Here is a 15,492-nt window from a genome sequence, read left to right as displayed (position 1 = left end):
ATAGTATATGAATTAAGTCAACTGAAAACATCAAAATCAATGATGTATCAAAATTGAAATCGGGATGAGAATGCAGAGACAAGAAAAAGGAAGAAAATCTGAGTGAAATCGACCTGTTTGAAAATTAACTGGAATATCAAAAATTTGAATGTTATTTACCGACAGGAAGCATGATGTTTTCCCAGATAAATTGTGTTAAAAGCGTACTCTTAGTCCGTATCTACAACACTGTAATTAAAACATTCACAGCACGTTAAGGGATTAAATTTTCTTTATAAAGGAAACATGTTTGTTTGAGTTTAATTTTTAGATACTTTTCTCCAAAATCTTATCCTATAAACTTCCGCATATGAGCTTTAAATTAACCTTAGTCATTCATTCTGGTTGATTACTATAGAACGATCAAATTATGAACAAATCAAACAATAATCATCGAAAAAATATTGAAATAACCTTTTCCGTTTATACTTTATCATTAAACAACTCCCTGCCGCCCAGTAACCAGCGGTTTCTTACTGATGGGAACCTTAAAGTTTAGATAGATCATTACTTTACTGGAAAAGAAAGAAAAGAAATATATATAAATCTAATACTGACCTATTATTGAAAACGTTTTTGAAGTTATGAATCTTGTTCATCTGATGATGGTGGGCTAAAAAAACCCACCCATTTGCTACTGCTTACTGTAACCAAGCTTTGAGCAACTGGAGCCTTGCATTCATCGATATCGCCTTCATTTTCAATACTAACGATTTCTTCTTTTCCGTTTGAACCAAATTTACTTAAAGCTGGTTTTTAAATAACTAGTAAGTCCTACCCCTAATCGATGGTACAGTGTATATAAGGATATTTCAGGATGGTCCTGGTTCAATGAACTGATTTTCTCAAATACAGCATACGTCGTATATTCGAATTCCCTATCATTCGATAAATTTTATTCATAATAAAATTTTTCATCGAAAAGTACCATACTCTGTCCAATTGTCCAATAACAGATAAAGAAAGAAAGAAATTTAAGTATATAAAGTGTCTGACTGTTATAAAATCTAGATATTCTTATGCATGTAAAGCTGTTCGTATAAATAAGCGAGATCTCCAGTTACCGGAATCATTGTTGTTTATGTTTTACTACAATGAAGAGAAATTGGAACGATGTTAGTGAATTTAAAACTTGATTTTGTTCTCACTACCATTCAAGGACGGCTGGTATTTACAATGAAGTTCGTGAATTCAGTTACATCACAACTCAATAACTAAAACACCAAATTAGTTTGGACTAGAATATCAGACTGCTCAAATAAACATGGATTTTAATCTTATTTAAAATCTTATGGAAGAAAGCTCTATTACAAATCACTGCATAATGTAAAATGTCACATAACCCCTTAAATGTAAATCAGGTGATTGGTAAAATATCGCTGTGTGCAAAATAGATAACCTTGGTCAGTAGTTCCCGCGTAGAAAATATCCGCACAACATCATTATTTCGTCTTCTGATTAACGTCAAGATGATATGACAGGTACATACTGAAATACATAAAACCATATCACGTGACGTCACTTATTCCCATCGCGTGGTAATCCAGATTTCTCTACCGGAAGCAAAGGACAAAAATCAATTTCAGCGTCTGCTTAAAAGTTATGAATATCGATTTCCAGTCTGATTTCAGACCGATTGAATGAAGCATTGTTTCTGATGCATTTTATTTTGACTTGGTTCAGGTATTGTGACGTCATTTGTCATCCTGACATCATGTGTATGCCAGAGGCTTTGATTTCGTTCTGTAGAAAAGGCCAGCTTTTGCTACTGATTGAAATGTTCATTTCTGCTAAATCATGTTGGAAATACAAATGCCTCTAGTGGATGCTGTTTGGCTCACAATACATCTCGACTTCCGGCTTGCTCGCTGCATCCGCTCTTGCGCGTGCTCCTAATCTGCAAGAGACAACAATCAGTTGGTAACCAATATCTCTCCATTGTAAATCTTCAAATCAACAGACAAATACATCATTAAAACATGTCAAAAATACACCATATATCTTTCACGTATCGTGATATAACACTGACAAATCAATTTTGTCTTCACAAAAGACTTTACCGACGAGTAAGAATATCCTAAAGCTATAAGATATGTAGTTAATCACATCCATTGTGACGTCACAATTAACATTAGTATTTAGATTTATACTTGTATAGTCTTCAAACATTTTTGTATTTCACTGGAATAAGGTATTAAAGCGATCTTACACAAATTTCAACTTTCTGATTCAACTTTAATGAAACTTTCTATTTCTTTTTTAAAATGAATATTAGCTGCGAATTGAAATTTGAATATTGATTCAAAATCTTAAAAATTATTATCTTTCAAATCTAGACATCGGTTCTTGTCCGCTATATCATTCGGAACGGCAATTTTGTATCTTGTGAACTATTGACCTTTCTTACGTCATACCCGGATGTTTTTAGTCACTGGAACATGTTCTACGAGCTGGTGTAAACAAAATGTTGAAATGTGCACTTTATCTAAATGTCCCCCAAAATCTCTAACATCGGTTGTTGATTTTATCATCGAATACCGGCGTTTTGTTGTCATCTGCTTAAGCTATAAATAGGTTGTGACTACAAAGCCAGGCCTGCTCAGAAATTTTCGTATATGCGGAAACCCGCACCCAACATTCTTATATCAGGGTATCTGATTTCCTTGTATAGTGACGAACAATCACTGATTTTTTTCCAATCTTTTTTCAAAAATGTTCTTTTTTAATACTTAGGAAAAATTACAGATTTGTTCAATCCTTAGGAAAAAATCGAATTTTTAATCATAATTTCATTTTCCACATTTTTTTAGAAGCAATGTGGGGGAAAAAGATTGTCGCCGTTATGAAATGGATGCCTTTGTGAATGGATATCTTCAAGTCACTGAAGAAAACATGCCTGTCAAAAAAGCAGCAGGGCTTATGAATGTGCCGGGAACCACTCTGACCTTGAACCTGACAGGTCAGGACCAAGTGCAAGAAGTCAGACTTGTAAATCATACCATTAGAGGGAGGGGTTGTTCCTTTGAACATATCTGCAGAAGTGGTTTTGTTGAATATCAGAAATGGGGAGAATGCACAATTGAATGTAACCATTGGGTTCATTTGAAATACTGTACAAAGGTCAGAGTTCTAAGACGCCATGATGCATTCAACTGATTTTCCATCACATATTATTCCTAAACCTTCCAGAAAACTTTAAATGGTGAAAAAAAATTGATTAAATAAATTAAAATAAAAGCATTTTCATGACTGAAATATGGATTTTGAAGAATTGAATGTTATTCTTGGTTTAATATGAGTGACTTATTCATATTTTTTGTTCTTATGAAATTTGGACGTGGTATTAAATATATTACATGTCTGGGCCACCGTAGAACCAAAGTGAGTTGCCCAATATTAATGACGTCGCCAAAAAACGGAAGTGCAATCATTTCCAATACACATGTCTTCCGATCCAGGTGAGTGATTTCAAGTTGTTTTTGTCGGAGTTCTTTTTAAGGACACGAATGGAACACTCAGTAGTTATTTGCTTAAATGAATTAAAGCATAAACATATTTCTATACAGATTTTATGTACGTGTGAAGTATGTCATCAGCTGTTGTGTACTTTTGAAGTATGTCATCATTTGTTGTGTACTATTATAATATGTTATCATTTATTGTGTATATTTGAAGTATGTCATCATTTGTTGTGTGTACTTTTGAAGTATGTCACCATTTGTTGTGTACTATTGAAATATGTCATCATTTACTATGTACTTTTGAGGTATGTCATCAATTCAGGTGTACATTTGAAGTTTGTCATCATTTCTTGTGTACTTTTGAAGTATGTTGTTATTTCATAATTATCTCTCCATTGTTTGTGTTCTATTCTTAAAATCCAATAATTTCACTGTAACGAGTATATTAGTTTTGGTTCTTAACAATTTTTTTCTGATACCGGGGGTTTAGCAAATGTTTGAAATTTGAAAAAAAATGTATTTTTTTCAATTGAATAAAAGGATTCGAAAAGAACAAAATTCTACTGTATATCTACAACTCAAATATACTTTTTCTCGTAATAGTTTGAAGGAAATCCTGTACGTTGCATGTTTGTCGCTATATCCTAGTATATTCGATGTTCACGAACAGATGGGATGTATTTACGACACACCTACTGCAAGGATTGTTATTATAGATGGACAATTTGAGTCTTTATCCCAAATATACCTTGTGTATGTTTTCACATGTCGGACTAGCATGCCGAATCTTCTTACCATCTATATGTGTTTTGTTTACTCACAAACGTCTGGCTTCCAGTGAGATTAATTTACTGTTGACAGAAATATCAAACCAGACACGTAGCCAACGGATTTGATAAAAAGGAAACTGGGCAAATGAACGTGTTTTAAATACTAGAACTATCTGAAAGTTTCTAATGAAGTTGGACATAAAAATTGAAGTTACATCGTTGGACGTGTAAAAATTCATGATCACAAAATTCATCTCAGCCACAGGCCCTGGTCACAATATGTTTCCATGTGAGTGAATGCGTTCGGAAATAACTGTTTCTGCAGCATTATAACCGATCGTTTGTTACGTCAGTAATAAATTCGGCAAGAATTGGTTATATAATTTATCCTATTATGATTTGATATCGATAATGACGTCAAACTGATGAAATATCAAGATGGCTGTTTTCATGACTATCCAATATAAAGATGTATAGAGAAACATACGTTATGCCGCGGTGGTCGTTATAGCGAGGTGGTCGTGATAATGTTGTGATCGCTATAGCGAAGTGGTCGTCACGTATAGGTGGTCGTTATAGCAAGGTGGTCGTGACGTATAGACGGTTGATATAGCGAGGTGGTCGTCACGCAGACGGGGTCGTGATAGCGAGGTGGTCGTCACGTGGATGTGGTCGTTATAGCGAGGTGGTCGTGACATATAGACAGTTGATATAGCGAGGTAGTCGTCACGTACAGGTTGCCGTTATAGCAAGGTGGTCGTTACGTAGATGTGGTCGTGATAGCGAGGTGGTCGTGACATTTAGACTTGATATAGCGAGGTTGTCGTCACGTAAAGGTGGCCGTTATAGCGAGGTGTCGTCACGTAGATGTAGTCATGATAACGAGGTGGTCGTCACGTATAGATGATTCTTATAGCGAAGTTGTCGAAATTTATAGGTGGTTGTTATAGGAAGGAGGTCATGCCGTAAAGCTGGTCGTTATAGATGATTTTTCACTGTGGTAATAAGTTTTATGACATTTCATGGAATGGCTGAACTATTTCATGACGAGGGAAGAATCTGTCGCGTGCTTGTACCTGTAAAATGTTCTTACTACTCCAATCTGTTTCTGGGGAAACAAATCTCATTATCATTCCAAATACGATACAGCTTTGTCGATTTCATCGATCTAAAATCGTAATGAGCTTTCGCGGTCACGTGACAAGCTACCTGGATATTAGCTGTTTTTATTTTGGTTTATTTGTCGTGCTATCGGCAAAATGCTAAGTGATTAATATTCATATAGAGAGTTGGCAGAAAGTTATATTCATAATCTAATCTCAAGTGGTTTAGAGATTGTAGAGTGAGAAGTGGTATCTCCTAGGAAACCTGTTTATAACAAGAAATAGTGATGCCAACATATTACCCATCTGTCCTCATTTGGAAATAATCGACATCCAATTTATGTCAGTCACTCCCAAAAACGAAAAGAAAAGAAGAGGACAGTTATTACGGGATCAAAAGCCAAGCATGTAACTCCAATTTCTTTAAAATGACAAAAGAGGTTATAAAAAATCAACTAACAGGGAAGATACAAAGATGAAAATACATTATGCTGTGTGTATATTGCATTTTGCTAGTGTCTTCATAACAAATTTTGCAGTGTATTGTGTCATATTTGAACTTACTTTGCTGTATTAAATAAAAAATATATATATACATTCATGATGACAGACGAAAAACCTTTATGACAATGGTTAGTATCATTTCAATATTCAACATAAACGCTGAATTAAAATTGAAATTCAGTCACATGTATTCTTTGAGACTAATTGTTCAGTTAACGAAGGGACATCTGTATATGAATTTGCAGATTCCTCCATTCACTGAAACATTGATTAGTTTATCTATTCAGCTATCTAATCAATTTCATGGTAATATATCCGAAAGGGAGCGCGAGACGAGATTCGGTGATCCGAGACATTTACAGTGCAGAAAGGGCAACAGAAACGAGGTCGAGGCCGTCTAAATATAGGACTACGATCGATCTAAAGAGAACGCAACATCACACGTTGCAAGTTTCGTTCTAATTATAAATTATTTTCAATATTGATTTAAAAATATTGATACAATTTCTCGCAGTAGGAAATACAATGGGAGAATTTGAAATGGAGGTTACAGTAGCTTAAAGCTTGAGTGCCACTCATTACAGCTCTGTGTTTCGTTAAAGTTGTTGTCCTTATTGGTAACGAGCCAGGCTATTTAGCTAGAAAAACGCACGATCTGTAGGCTTCGATTTACCTTCACTTCGTTATGCCTCTCTGTCTGGGTCGTCTTTTATGGTAAAAGCGGAGAAGTAACGAAGTTTATCTGATTCAATGTAGCAAATCAAATATACAAACGAGCTGTTGGGACATACAGACACAGAACAAGCAGAACATGTACACAACACTTTGTCTTGCTGTTTGTATACTTAAATTGACTTGAGTAAGTCTTATGCTATAATTAATCCTATAAGTTTAACAACATTTCGTTTACATATGAGTATATATAATGAAGCCGAAAAATTACATCGTCCACTTTATACCTGCTCTGATCTAACATATTGTATTCACCGAAACGTCATATGTAAAAAAATTAATGCGATGACAATCAATTCAAAGGAAAAATCAACATAACAAATTTCCATTATTTCAAACCTGGAGTGAAAAATAATGCATAAATAATAGATATATATTGTGCTGGTCCTACAATAAATGATAATCTTAAGTATTTTTCCCTTCTTTCTTTCTTTCTTTCTTTCTATTTTGCGTTGTCTTATGCAACTTCACTGTACTCTACCAGAAATGCATAATTAGAGCGAGTTTTGGTAATTGTAGTTGACAGGACAAGGAAGTAATTTGACTGACGAAAACACAGAACAGAATTTCACAAAAGGGCCTTTACTCTGGGTGTTTTCCTCATTTTGACGGACGTCCTGACTTCTGACGCGTCGCCTTCCCCAAATAAACAATTATAGCCAGGACAAGCTATTTAAACAGTATGATAAATTCGCATTCCTCAATTTCGTATAACAGCATGAATAACGTTAACAATGCCTTTTTGTTCAGCTTTCCAGAGGATTAGTTTTACTAATTCATGGTTGAGTGATTATGCTGGTTCCGCCAATCAATGCATCTGTACGTATTTTTCCATTTCACAACTTAATTGATGGAAATAAATGTTAGATGCAATTTTCTTGTAGTTTTCTCCCGTTTAAACATTATAATTACGTTTTGTACATACTTCAGACACCATTGACCTCTTCTAAACTTGTAAATCGTCTAACCAGTCAGAAACCATCTGTGTGTATAGTCATGTGACGAACATAGAAAGTGCACGGGAACACATTAACATCATGCCTGACACCCTCCTGGTCTTTGATAAAGTATTTTAGCATATCATTTTTCCATCAAGCATTCCTTTCGGCACATTTCAGTAAGTGTCTGACATTTTTTTAGAAATACATCATTACGGATAAAGACGTCGCTGATTTTTCCGGAAACTGTCTCAGACATGTCACTAGACCATCGGAATCTCTTGGACGCCGACCAATGTTCCCTTGATGGATATACGGATGCACTGGCCTGAAAGGAACTATCAACCAAAAAGCTAAAATTTACTCACATATGGCAAAAAGATGAGATATTTCCTTCACCGGGCAACGAACTTGGAACGATACTATAAATAGATCTAATCTACCTGCAAGAGCCCATTTTTATCGCCACTGTGAGCTATAAATAGATCAAAGGTAGAAAAATATGGAACGCCATTACTAACATAAATATTGAAACTTGAAGTTACGGATGGGTTTTTACTCGTCCCATTCACAAATTTCACGTTACAATAAGCGGATCGCTAATAACCGAAATTTCGATGTTTGGTCAATTCTCGTTCACGGGTATAAACAAGAAAAAAATTAAAAGTTGTTAATATAAAACATGGAAAAAGACATTTTTTATTTGTTACACGCCTAAAGATGTCATTTCATTGTTTATTATTCTACACAGACTCAGGTAAACAATATTTATCTCGATATATACAAACGAGTCTCGTTATATCAATGTTTTATTTTACGCAGCGTAACCATTATGAAGGGACATGATCTCGAAGTTTCGATATTTACGAACAAGTCTCGTTATATCAATGGTTTATTTCACGCAGCATAACCATTATGAAGGGACATGATCTCGAAGTTTCGATATTTACGAACAAGTCTCGTTATATCAATGGTTTATTTCACGCAGCGTAACCATTATGAAGGGACATGATCTCGAAGTTTCGATATATACAAACGAGTCTCGTTATATCAATGGTTTATTTCACGCAGCGTAACCTTTATGGAGGGACATTATCTCCAGGTTTCCATATATACAAACGAATCTCGTTATATCAATGGTTTATTTCACGCAGCGTAACCATTATGAAGGGACATGATCTCGAAGTTTCGATATATACAAACGAGTCTCGTTATATCAATGGTTTATTTCACGCAGCGTAACCATTATGGAGGGACATTATCTCGAGGTTTCCATATATACAAACGAGTCTCGTTATATCAATGGTTTATTTCACGCAGCGTAACCATTATGAAGGGACATGATCTCGAAGTTTCGATATATACAAACGAGTCTCGTTATATCAATGGTTTATTTCACGCAGCGTAACCATTATGGAGGGACATTATCTCGAAGTTTCGATATACATGTATACAAACGAGTCTCGTTATATCAATGGTTTATTTCACGCAGCGTAACCATTATGGAGGGACATTATCTCGAGGTTTCCATATATGCAAACGAGAGTCATTAATTTTATTCGAAAGCTGAATATAAAATGAGAGGACGTTATACCGAGAATTAAGGTGACTTCTGTTGTATGGACATAAACCTCACAGTTTATACAAATAACAGGATTGACAAATTTCAACATGAAATACGTGCTTATATACACGAACCTCTTTTCTTTATCTTTTTTTTTCCTCAAAAATAATCGAGTATGTTCCTACTCTCTGTCTATATATCTTGACTCTCCCGATATTCAGGCTTATACGATCGTCTCGCATGAACATTTTTGAAATATTTTTTCATCTCCTTCATCAAATATAGCTGTTTACAACATCACAGCAGGAGTGGCGTAACCGAACAACCGAGCAGTATAGACGGTTTGTCAACAACATCGAAAGATTGCATATGTTTGTAACCCCACCCTCCCTTCCCATCCCTCTCCCTGGCATCTTGATACCGACGATGTGACATCACTTTCCCTTGTACTACCTACTCCCCTCACCTTTTCAATCTTTAAAATTCCGCCCTCCTCCCAGTCACCACCCGACACTATTCGCCTATTCAGTTATTATTCAATACAATTATCTTTTTTCGTTTTTTCCAAGGTCCAAATGTTTAACCGAATAATGCCCATCGATTTCATTCTAAACATTATCACTTTTCTTCCCATTAAGCTCAATATGGGCGAAATGTCACTTGGAGCTTTCATTTATGGTGTTCAACGCGGTTTCGACAGTTTGATCTAAAGTATATATTTATGGTGCAGGAACAACAAACCTAATACTTTCCTGTTGCTTTTAACGGGTCTTGATAAAATATTTAAAGGTATGTGTTTGATCCTAATTATTTCTGGATCTAATGAGTATTTCTGATTTATTAAACGAGCATACTATGTACCTTAGACTGCTAAAACGTGAATTTACTATGGTGAAGCTAAGAATAAAACTGTCTCAGGACGGTTCGACCGTGAAATGATACCCTCGTTTTAACTGTTACATAGAAGTTAAACGTACTTAAACCATATAATACCAATTCAAATCAAACTAGAGATGTATGTTCTACAGTTAGAACGATTCCACGATCAAAACGAGATCGTTTCAAACTGAATGACTTTGTCTGTAATTGGCGTGCACTTTGGTAGACCGAGACGACGAGGCCACTTGAGTAGCCGGTGTTGCTGTTTCGTATAATCAAGGAGTAAATACAGCTATCTGTTTTAGAATCAACGTTAAAAACGGCTACTGCGGAGTAATGTTTATGTATGGTTTCTTAGATCGGAATCGCAGCATTAAAAACACGGTGGAAACATAGTTCTCAAGGTTTACATGTAAAGCGCACGCACTTCATTTTGGATCATTTGTTTGATCGAAGAAGATTGTTACACGTGGTTCACAGAAAAAGGGTTATCAATTATATGAGATGGATCAGATGTTTGACATCGTACTATATTTTTGTGCGCATGTATAGATGTATATATTCAGATATTCATGCGAGGTCATTTGACCAATACTAATATGTCTGATGTCATTCATACATGTATGAATGTTTCGTCTTTTGTCTTAACAATATATGAGAGTAATATTTCAATGTATATATCTATTATTATTTAAGAGTTGGTTACATCATCAACACAGTGGGGCGAACCGAGCGTAATATATATATATATATATATATATATACTGTATAATTAGTAATTTTCGCGTGAGATTTATTTTAATACGTCCTTTAACAGATAAAATAAGTATGAATAGATTTATCGAGCCTCGTATTGATTCACGAAATCAAAGAGTTCACGAAATATGATATTGAAGTCCCTTTGTTCGAGAGAGGGAAACCTCTGTTCTGACGTAATGGCGATTCCTTCTACACAACAGAATAGACACATTGTTAATCTAGACGCTATAATCAGATAAATCAAGCTTTATCCTTGAAGATATGTCTGGTGTGTTCCTGGTGACTATATTTCGTTTTTAAATCGCGCATGCGTAACCAATACTTTCCCTATGACGAAAACAACAAATGCAAACCTCAATCAATCGGTCAATAATACCCCATCTAGTGTGCAGAGTGGTCAGGTGTTTGAAAAGATGTTAAAACTCTTAAGACACAATATTCTAATTAAAATGAGTTAACACTTCCGGTATACAGACTTTTAACGAGGCGCATCCTCTATATATAGCCTCCCCCCTCACCTACCATCCTCCATCCACATCCCCTCCTCCTCAACTTCCCCTCCCTGCCTTCAGACTAACAGTAAAATAGTAGAACTGGCTGCAGGCCCATCCATCCTGATTTTAATGACTGTTTTGTGAATGAACAAGTATATCCATCAGGTCTTCAGATAAGAGAAGACTGATTCCATTTTTCTACTCGGGCAGGTTTGATTTGATATTCTTTATCAAGTGTCTCAATCTAGTGTTAACGTTGAAAGACATTAATTTGAGTCTTTTTTTCTCAATTCGAACAAAGTTGCAGTTTTTACAAAGAGGGCGCTCTCTTGATATACCATATATTTAGCCAGAGAGTTCGAATTCTATTTTTAGTTCGTGTTTCTGTGTGTTGTTAGCTTAGATCGGTTGTGAAACAGAAGAATTTGACATTATTAAAGCTTGCCAGCTAAAATCAGCAGATTTTTATTCTACAAAATATGAATCTGTAACCCTGGTAAAACACTAGCCGCAATATACTGCTCGGCCAGGGAGAACTTCTCTTTAGCTCGATTGGTTGAGCGTCACACTAGTAAGCCAGGGGTCCCGGGTTCGATTCCAAGCGGAGCCATTGAAATAAATAATGACCTCTGTTACAAACCCAAAACAAAATATTTACCAGAAACAATGGTGAGCTATCAAGCGTTTTTGCGACTACGGTTTTGATGGTGACAAGTTTAAGCTCGTTGTATGATTGAAATATTCCGAGATCTTGTTAAATCTGTGATAAACCTATCTTACCGACATTTACAAAATTTATGAAAATACCAAAGTTCTTCCGTGGATATTGCGAGAGTTTGGATATATTATTTCATACAGAGCAATAGTTCTGCAAAATTGATAAACAACCAAACATTATCGCCATTTTTTTAAAATATGGCACAACCTACATCGCATTTGAACATCATTTGACAACGATTCCAGTCCCTAACAACTTTCCTGACCTTTGAAAGACGTCGTGACCTTTAGCAGAGCTCGTGATTATTACATTTCCTCGTTAGGACACCTGAATACGTATCTATATAAAGTTAATTGACAGACAGAAGCTAATTCGTGTGGATACGATTATCGTAAACCTGCTAGTATTGATTAGAGACGAGGATCAAATAGAGTCAAATACACAGATATAGAAATTGTAATCTCTGGTCACGACTGAATTATTACTACAGACGCTGTGGTCAGCTTGACCTCTGTCAGTCTTCGGTATTAGCAACGTCTACATTGCCAGTCAATAGACAAAAATCCCATGAGACATGTACGTGTTTGGTTGGTGTTTGTCTAAAAACAATGCTTTTTTGGGGATTGTCGGGGAAGGACAGACATAACTTTACAACCAATGACTGACAATGTCTTATATATTAGCGCCAGAAATGTCTTAAACAGAAAATGTTTTACTCCCCGCTTCTATATATGTACAAACCAGAATCTGATCAGATGTTTTAACATAAACTAAAATCGTTTGATTCATCATATAAAACATTAATGCGGTGTTATAGGACGTTGAAATGAAAAAGCACCCTGTCCTGGTCGGAGTCCGAAATAGAGGTCTCTAGCCGAACACCATAATGTCTGGTATTACTGAGGCGAGCTATGATCTTAATGTCTTCATCGGCACGTGACGTGGCCGGTCGGATTGAAGGACGGACATATGTAGCCATTAAAAGGACAACTCCTTACAAAATGGCGTTTACTTGAAAAAACTCCGCCTCCAAGCCGTCTTGTTTCAAAATCTTTTAAGAAAATTTCACATTCAAATTTGAAGTAATGATATTTATTCTGATAACAATCCTATTGTAAGCGTGATGACGTCATGATGTATAGGCTATTTCGTACTGTATATCTGTTTCAAATGATAATGATGCGAAATGAGATTCTTTTTATTTGAGAAAACTTCTTGCTAAGTGAGTGATGTAAAGGCATACAGTATGATGTGTGAGTCAAAGTAGAAAGAAATCATTTGACGGGCGTCAACGTGGTGCAAAAATGACGTCATTATTTCGTAACGTAGAAAAAAATAGACATAAATAACTAAAACTATCGTTATAAACAACTTTCTGTGGCTATTTACACTGAAGCAAAAATAGAGGAATCCTTTAAACAAATAATCATGTGAATAAAAAATCTAAGAAACCGTGTGAGAATGACTGAATCTTACAGGTAAATTTGACAATACATGTACACCAGCTTTAATAAGGTAAATATTCATTCTTTTCTCGATAAAAATTTCTTTAAAAGTGATATCTTTCTGACGCGGGTAAAGTGGATTTGAGTAGTCAAGTTTTTCACAATTACAATTAAAGAATGGATTTAACATTGCCTATTGTATATAAGTATATATATATGGATTCACGGACTGAATGTACTAATTAACTTCACCTGGGACCCATTCTGAAAGAAGAGACGTCATATATGTCTAAAGATAGATATATTTCTCTATGCTGTGGCTATTTTAAGTGTTGAGGAGATAAAGTTTCTATTCCGGTTGTAGACGAATTACTCAATTCATTTGCTGTAATAAACCTTTCGGGAATACGACTTCTACGCAGCAAGACCAGAAATAAAAACGGAAAGGGCTCTCATCTCATTAAAACGTGTTGTTTCTACAAGCAAAAAAGAGGAGTCGATGACGTAACTATGACGTCATCAGAGACATAATGGACATGTCTTAAAAAACGAGTTTAAGCACAGCCACTAAACTTGAAAAAACACTTTTCTTTAACGTACAAAATTTGATGCATCGTATACCTATTTTGGTCTCACGAAAATTTGTTTTCCATTTATTACGATCTTTAACGATTGCACGTTTTCGCTAAATGAATTTGTGTCTATGGTACTAAAACGCCAATCACAAGATGTTGCCATAAGGTATGAGCTCATTATTGTCGGGTTATTTAGTGGAATAAAAACATTAATAAAGCTACCGAGGCCGAAATCCTTCAAAACTACTTAGGAATCAATGGTTGGTCAACCCCATCATTATGTGAAATCATAAAATACGTCAACACTAAAAAGTTGACATGTTCGTTTCAAACAGGAGTTGGCGTGGTAAATGTTGGCTCAATGTTGTAGTAATCGGGGATGTTGTGGAGCCGACTACAGAGAATAAACGAAAAGATTTTTTTTATCAGATTCGTGTGTTAAATTTACTGTTTTGTAGCATACAACACGGAAGACATATTTCAAATTCTTAATTTTCACAACTTCTACCCAAACAAAAAACAAAAAAAAAAAACTTTCATGCTATAGAAAGCAAAATATGGATTACGAAATTTTCAGTTTTACAATGACGCAAAATTTTGAACAGTTAACATTTTCAATTTGTTCCGTTTCGATTTTCTTTGGAAAAAAACAGGAAAATAATATAATGGGTTTGAAATGATAAGCGCGGTTTGAAATCTCATAAAAATGTTCTTTTATTGTCATTTGTCAAATCTGAGCTGAAACCTGACCAGAATAATACAGAAGTGGCGAGTTATCAAAAATAGTTATCAGAATTCCAGACACTATGTTGAATGAGACTTAATCTGTCGATGGCATGCGCTTCTTAAAGGCGTTTGGAAGATTCCTGTCGATAAAATCACGTGTGAATACAGTATTTCATTTTATAAAAACCTGAAAGTCTGCGCATTTAGAAATTATGAGAATTTCTCTAATCTGTGTTCGTTTTAGAATTCTAGCTATTTCAATTTCAATTAGGAAAATATGAAATAGCGATAAAAGAAATCACAAAAAGTTTAAAATGTCATTTCATCAATATGTTAATTCAAGGTAAAAGCTTCAGTGTTCCGAAATTCATTCGGAAATTAGCAATTAGAAAAACAACGCTTTTTAGAGACAGTCAAATCACAGTTACTTTCGTTTTTGTCACTGATTGTTTGATGAAAATTTTCGATCTTGATGAGTCCACCTTGAAATTTAAAGCTAGGATTGATTGAAAATAGCAACAGAGTTCTGATAGTTAATCCAAGAGGGCCATAGGGCATGTATTTACTTAGATAACTCAAGTGGCCTATTACTTTGTTGTTGACCTTAAATTTGATCTCGCAATAATGGATTGTGTAGCTTGTTTTCTACACTACGAAGAAGGTCAAGATTTCGAATGCTTGCGATTTAGTACATTTTGTAACATTCGTATCTGTGATCTTGAACGTTGACCTAATTCTTTGCCCAAGATCTCGAATTTTACTTTGTTTTGAAGTTCATCCCGTAT

General features: G+C 35.1%; 1 protein-coding gene across 1 annotated transcript in view; it reads right to left on the bottom strand.

The window, feature by feature from the left end:
- Positions 1-1,683: 1,683 nt before the first annotated feature.
- The window catches only part of LOC132552575 (G-protein coupled receptor 161-like), a 49,736-nt gene continuing 35,927 nt past the window's right edge, over positions 1,684-15,492 (bottom strand). Inside the window, exon 2 of the mRNA XM_060216760.1 lies at positions 1,684-1,936. The gene's annotated coding sequence lies outside the window, so the exon portion shown is untranslated. The remainder of the gene's footprint in view (positions 1,937-15,492) is intronic.

The sequence above is a fragment of the Ylistrum balloti genome, unplaced genomic scaffold (assembly GCF_031769215.1).
Source record: "Ylistrum balloti isolate Yb309-2 unplaced genomic scaffold, AGI_CSIRO_Ybal_v1 Utg370258, whole genome shotgun sequence".
Taxonomy (NCBI): Eukaryota; Metazoa; Mollusca; class Bivalvia; order Pectinida; family Pectinidae; genus Ylistrum; species Ylistrum balloti.
This window is presented reverse-complemented; position numbering and strand designations above follow the sequence as displayed.